A 6000-nucleotide genomic window follows, 5' to 3' on the forward strand; every position below is an offset into this window, starting at 1 on the left:
TTAGGCTATCTGTGATGTAGTGTAGGAAGGTGTTGTTAGGCTATCTGTGATGTAGTGTAGGAAGGTGTTGTTAGGCTATCTGTGATGTAGTGTAGGAAGGTGTTGTTGTTAGGCTATCTGTGATGTACTGTAGGAAGGTGTTGTTGTTAGGCTATCTGTGATGTAGTGTAGGAAGGTGTTGTTGTTAGGCTATCTGTGATGTAGTGTAGGAAGGTGTTGTTGTTAGGCTATCTGTGATGTAGTGTAGGAAGGTGTTGTGTTGTTGTTAGGCTATCTGTGATGTACTGTAGGAAGGTGTTGTTAGGCTATCTGTGATGTAGTGTAGGAAGGTGTTGTTAGGCTATCTGTGATGTAGTGTAGGAAGGTGTTGTGTTGTTGTTTTGGTTTTGAGACCTTCTACTCTTTGATTTTATCTCTTCATCTCTATCTGTTATTCTCTCTATCTTTTTCTTTTCATCTGTCTTCTCTGTGTCTCTCCCTCTGTCTCACTCTGTCTTCTGTCTCTCTCTCTCTGTCTCTCTCCCACTGTCTTTCTCTGTCTCTCTCTCTTCTCTGTCTCTCAATTCGATTCAATTCAAAGGGCTTTATTGGCATGGGAAACATATGTTAACATTGCCAAAGCAAACTTTTTCATTTCATCTGTCTTCTCTGTGTCTCTCCCTCTGTCTCTCTCTGTCTTCTGTCTCTCTCTCTCTCTCTGTCTCTCTCCCACTGTCTTTCTCTGTCTCTCTCTCTTCTCTGTCTCTCAATTCGATTCAATTCAATTCAAAGGGCTTTATTGGCATGGGAAACATATGTTAACATTGCCAAAGCAAACTTTTTCATTTCATCTGTCTTCTCTGTGTCTCTCCCTCTGTCTCTCTCTGTCTTCTGTCTCTCTCTCTCTCTCTCTGTCTCTCTCCCACTGTCTTTCTCTGTCTCTCTCTCTTCTCTGTCTCTCAATTCGATTCAATTCAATTCAAAGGGCTTTATTGGCATGGGAAACATATGTTAACATTGCCAAAGCAAACTTTTTCATTTCATCTGTCTTCTCTGTCTCTCTCTATCTCTCCCTCTCTCTCTCGCTCTCTCTATCTGTCACTCTCTCTCTTTGTCTCTGTCTCTCTGTCACTCCCTCTTTCTCCTCTCTGTATCTCTCTCTCTCTCTCTCTCTATGTATCTATCTGCATCTTCTCTCTCGCTCCTTTCTCCCAATTCAGACCGGGACCACTTCCATCACCAGTCCCTAATCCCATCCTTCCCCAGTACTACATAGGGAATAGGGTGCCATTTGGGAATCACAGCACCACTCCCCCGAGCAAACACGCCACTAAACCCTCCTCCCTTCCCTGGCATCGTTTAACATTACGATATTTTCCCCACCGTGTTTACCCACGTATGATGAGGCACCTCATTGCTATGCGCGTGCCAGACGAATCATAAACCTATACCATATGCCATTGCAATTTGCTGATGGGCCCAAGCTGTTTTGGTGGATATAAAATCCTGGGATTACGGAGGCTTGATCCTCAGTGGATGGAGGGAGAGAGTGGGAGAGAGGGAGGGAGGGAGGAAGGGGAGAGAGGGAGAGATGGAGGGAGAAAGAGGGATGGAGAGAGAGAGACAGGGGAAAGAGAGTGATAGGGAGAGAGGGAGGGAAAGGGAAGAGAGAGCAAGATGTAGAGAGAGAAAGAGAGGGACAGTGAGAAATGGGTGAGGGAGGACGAAATATACAGAGATGCGATCTGTTGTGGATACTCCCGTCTCTCGCTTCATTATTTGGGTCTGAGAGAGTGGAGAGTGCAGAGAAGACATAACAGGGGTTCTCACTAGTTAACCGCCTAATCCCCCAGGAGTGAGGTATTAGTCTGACCTGGTGAAAAATAAAAAAAACCTGCCGACGACAACGTTTGTCACTTTTTGTTCAACGTAATTAGAAAGTAATAAGAAAAGCTGTTCAAACAAAATGAGAATTATTTTTTGTTGTTGGAATAACTGTTATTGTGATTTTGAAAAACAGTTTTGAACATGAATCAATTATATTTTCATTGAAAACTAAAGCTCTTGATTTTCAAAAAACCAAAACATGCCCGTTTACTTACAGCTTAGGTAAGCTACTTGGTCAAAATTAAACCCATCGTCATTTTATGTACAATGACATTTGAGTCATTTAGCAGATTCTCTTATTCAGAGCCACTTATTCCTCTTCAGATACTGTAGCTAGGTGAGACAACCACATAATTATCACAGTCATGGTAAGTACATTTTTCCTCAATAATAAAGTTCATCATCATTTTGATTGTTGAATAAGGAATAGTAATAGGTGTCATGTCCTGACCAGTAAAGAGGTTGTTTGTTATTGTAGTTTGGTCAGGGCGTGGCAGTGGTTGTTTGTTATTGTAGTTTGGTCAGGGCGTGGCAGTGGTTGTTTGTTATTGTAGTTTGGTCAGGGCGTGGCAGGGGTTGTTTGTTTTATGTGTTTCGGGGGTTTTGGTATATGTTCTATGTTAGTATATTTCTATGTCCGTGTCTAGTTTTTCTATTTCTATGTTTAGGGTTTTTGTTTGACCTTCAATTGGAGGCAGCTGTTTCTTGTTGCCTCTGATTGGAGGTCCTAGTTAGTAGAGGTTTTTCAGCTTGTGTTTGTGGGTGGTTGTTTTCAGTCTAGTGTTTTGTACCTGACGGAACTGTTAAGCTGTCGTTTGTTTCTTGTTTTGTTTACGTGTTAAATAAAAGTAAAAAATTAGCACTCAACCCGCTGCGCCTTGGTCTACTCCCTTCGACGGCCGTTACAGTAGGATTTAAGAGCTTTGGACGCATTGAAGTCTTAAGCCTAGATATATTAATACAAAAAAAAAAGGTGTGTAGTATTGTGATTATTGACACAATGTCAGGTGTCAGTGTGCAGCGGTAGGACGGAGTCAGGTGCAGGACACAGAACTGAGTAAAAACCCCTCTCTCCCATCGCTCCATGGTATGAGGTGCGTGTTTCTGTCAGGTGTCAGTGTGCAGCGGTAGGACGGAGTCAGGCGCAGGACACAGAACTGAGTAAAAGACGTACTTTACTCGAAAAGAAACAACAAAATTTCCACGCAGGGAAAAACACACCAGCGCACAGAAGTCTAAAACACTAAACAAAGAACAAACACGCACAAAACCATGTGGGAACCAGAGGGTTAAATAGGGAATATATTATAACGGAATGGGAACCAGGTGTGTACAATCAAGACAAAACAAATGGAAAAAGAAACGTAGATCGGTGGCGGCTAGAAAGCCGGTGACGTCGACCGCCGAACGCCGCCCGAACAAGGAGAGGCACCAACTTCGGCGGAAGTCGTGATTCGATCCCTAAATATGAGTACCGTCAACGTTACAAAAGTGACAAAACGCCTAAACTTATTTCAGGGTTAATTCATATCAAATCAACCTTTGGATTAGCATTTAACGTCACTTCACCAGTGAGAGGCTCAAAGATTGTTGAGAATGTTTTGTGACAATATCTCAGCTTTGCGATATTTTTAACACTCCAGGAACAGCTGACACGATCAAAGCGCGACAGTTTTTAAGATGTTAAAGGTAATCATCTTCAGTTTAACAAATATATTTTCTAATATTTCACACTCCTTGTAAGAGCTCCCCCATTGTGCCAATCTAGCACCGAGGACCCACGCAAACAATGATGTATGATTCCCCCTGTAGACAACATGTTGGAAAGATTATGAAATTAAGTAAAGTCTTTGGAACTACTTTCTGAGTAATGACACACTAGTGTATATGGATCAGGACTAACTGGTTTTACACACCAACTAACTGGTTTTACACACCAACTAACTAATTTTACATACCAACTAACTGGTTTAGTAACTGGTTCTACATTCCAACTAACTGGATTTACACACCAACTAACTGGTTTACTAACTGGTTTTACACACCAACTAACTGGTTTACACACCATCTAACAGGTTTACACACCAACTAACTGGTTTTACACACCAACTAACAGGTTTACACACCAACTAACTGGTTTTACACACCAACTAACTGGTTTACACACCATCTAACAGGTTTACACACCAACTAACTGGTTTTACACACCAACTAACAGGTTTACACACCAACTAACTGGTTTACATACCAACTAACTGGTTTACACACCAGCTAACTGGTTTTACACTCCAACTAACTAGTTTACTAACTGGTTTACACACCAACTAACTGGTTTACACACCAACTAACTGGTTTACACACAAACTAACTGGTTTACTAACTGGTTGTACACGCCAACTAACTGGTTCTACACTCCAATTAACTGGTTTTACACTCCAACTAACTGGTTTACTAACTGGTTTACACACTAACTAACTGGTTTACACACCACCTAACTGGTTTACTATCTGGTTTTACACAACCACTAACTGGTTAACTAGCTGGTTCTACACTCCAACTAACTGGTTTATTAACTGGTTTACACACCAACTAACTGGTTTTACACACCAACTAACTGGTTTACACACCAACTAACTGGTTTTACACACCAACTAACTGGTTTACACATCAACTAACTGGTTTTACACACCAACTAACTGGTTTACACATCAACTAACTGGTTTACACACCAACTAACTGGTTTTACACTCCAGCTAACTGGTTTTACACACCAACTAACTGGTTTAACACACCAACTAACTGGTTTACACATCAACTAACTGGTTTTACACACCAACTAACTGGTTTTACACACCAACTAACTGGTTTACATACCAACTAAATGGTTTTACACACCAACTAACTGGTTTACACACCAACTAACTGGTTTTACACACCAACTAACTGGTTTACACATCAACTAACTGGTTTTACACACCAACCAACTGGTTTTACACACCAACTAACTGGTTTTACACACCAACCAACTGGTTTTACACACCAACTAACTGGTTTACACACCAACTAACTGGTTTTACACAGAAATTAAATGGTTTTACACACCAACTGGTTTTACACAGTAACTACACTACTGGTCAAAAGTTTTAGACATCTACTCATTCAAGGGTTTTTCTTCATTTTTACTATTTTATACATTGTGGAATAATAGTGAAGACTTCAAAACTTATAAATAACACACATGGAATTATGTAGTAATCAAGAATGGTTAAACAAATCAAAATATATTTGAGATTTGAGATTTTTCAAATAGCCACCCTTTGCCTTGATGACAGCTTTGCACACTCTTGGCATTCTCTCAACCAGCTTCATGAGGTAGTCACCTGGAATACATTTCAATTAACAGGTGTGACTTCTTAAAAGTTAATTTATGTAATTTCTTTCCGTCTAAATGCGTTTGAGCCAATCAGTTGTGTTGTGACAAGGTAGGGGCGTATACAGAAAATAGCCCTATTTGGTAAAATTCCAAGTCCATATTATGGCAAGAACAGCTCAAATAAGCAAAGGGAAATGACAGTCCATCATTACTTTTAGACTGAAGGTCAGTCAATATGGAAAATGTCAAGAACTTTGAATGTTTCTTCAAGTGCAGTCGCAAAAACCATCAAGCTCTATGATGAAACTGGCTCTCATGAGGACCGCAACAGGAATGGAAGACCCAGAGTTACCTCTGCTGCAGAGGATAAGTTCATTAGAGTTACCAGCCTCAGAAATTGCAGACCAAATAAATGCTTTACAGAGTTCAAGTAACAGACACATCTCAACATCAACTGTTCAGAGGAGACAGTGTGAATCTGGCCTTCACGGTCAAATTGCTGCAAATAAACAACCACTAAAGGACACTAAGCAGACGAAACTTGCTTGGGCCAAGAAACACGAGCAATGGACATTTGACCGGTGGAAATCTGTCCTTTGGTCTGGAGTACCAAATTTGAGATTTTTGATTCCACCTGCTGTTTCTTTGTGAGACGCGGTGTGGGTGAACGGATGATCTCTGCATATGTATTTCCCACTGTAAAGCATGGAGGAGGTGTTATGGTGTGGGGGTGCTTTGCTGGTGACACTGTCTGTGATTTA

The sequence above is a fragment of the Salmo trutta genome, chromosome 27 (genome assembly GCF_901001165.1).
Source record: "Salmo trutta chromosome 27, fSalTru1.1, whole genome shotgun sequence".
Taxonomy (NCBI): domain Eukaryota; kingdom Metazoa; phylum Chordata; class Actinopteri; order Salmoniformes; family Salmonidae; genus Salmo; species Salmo trutta.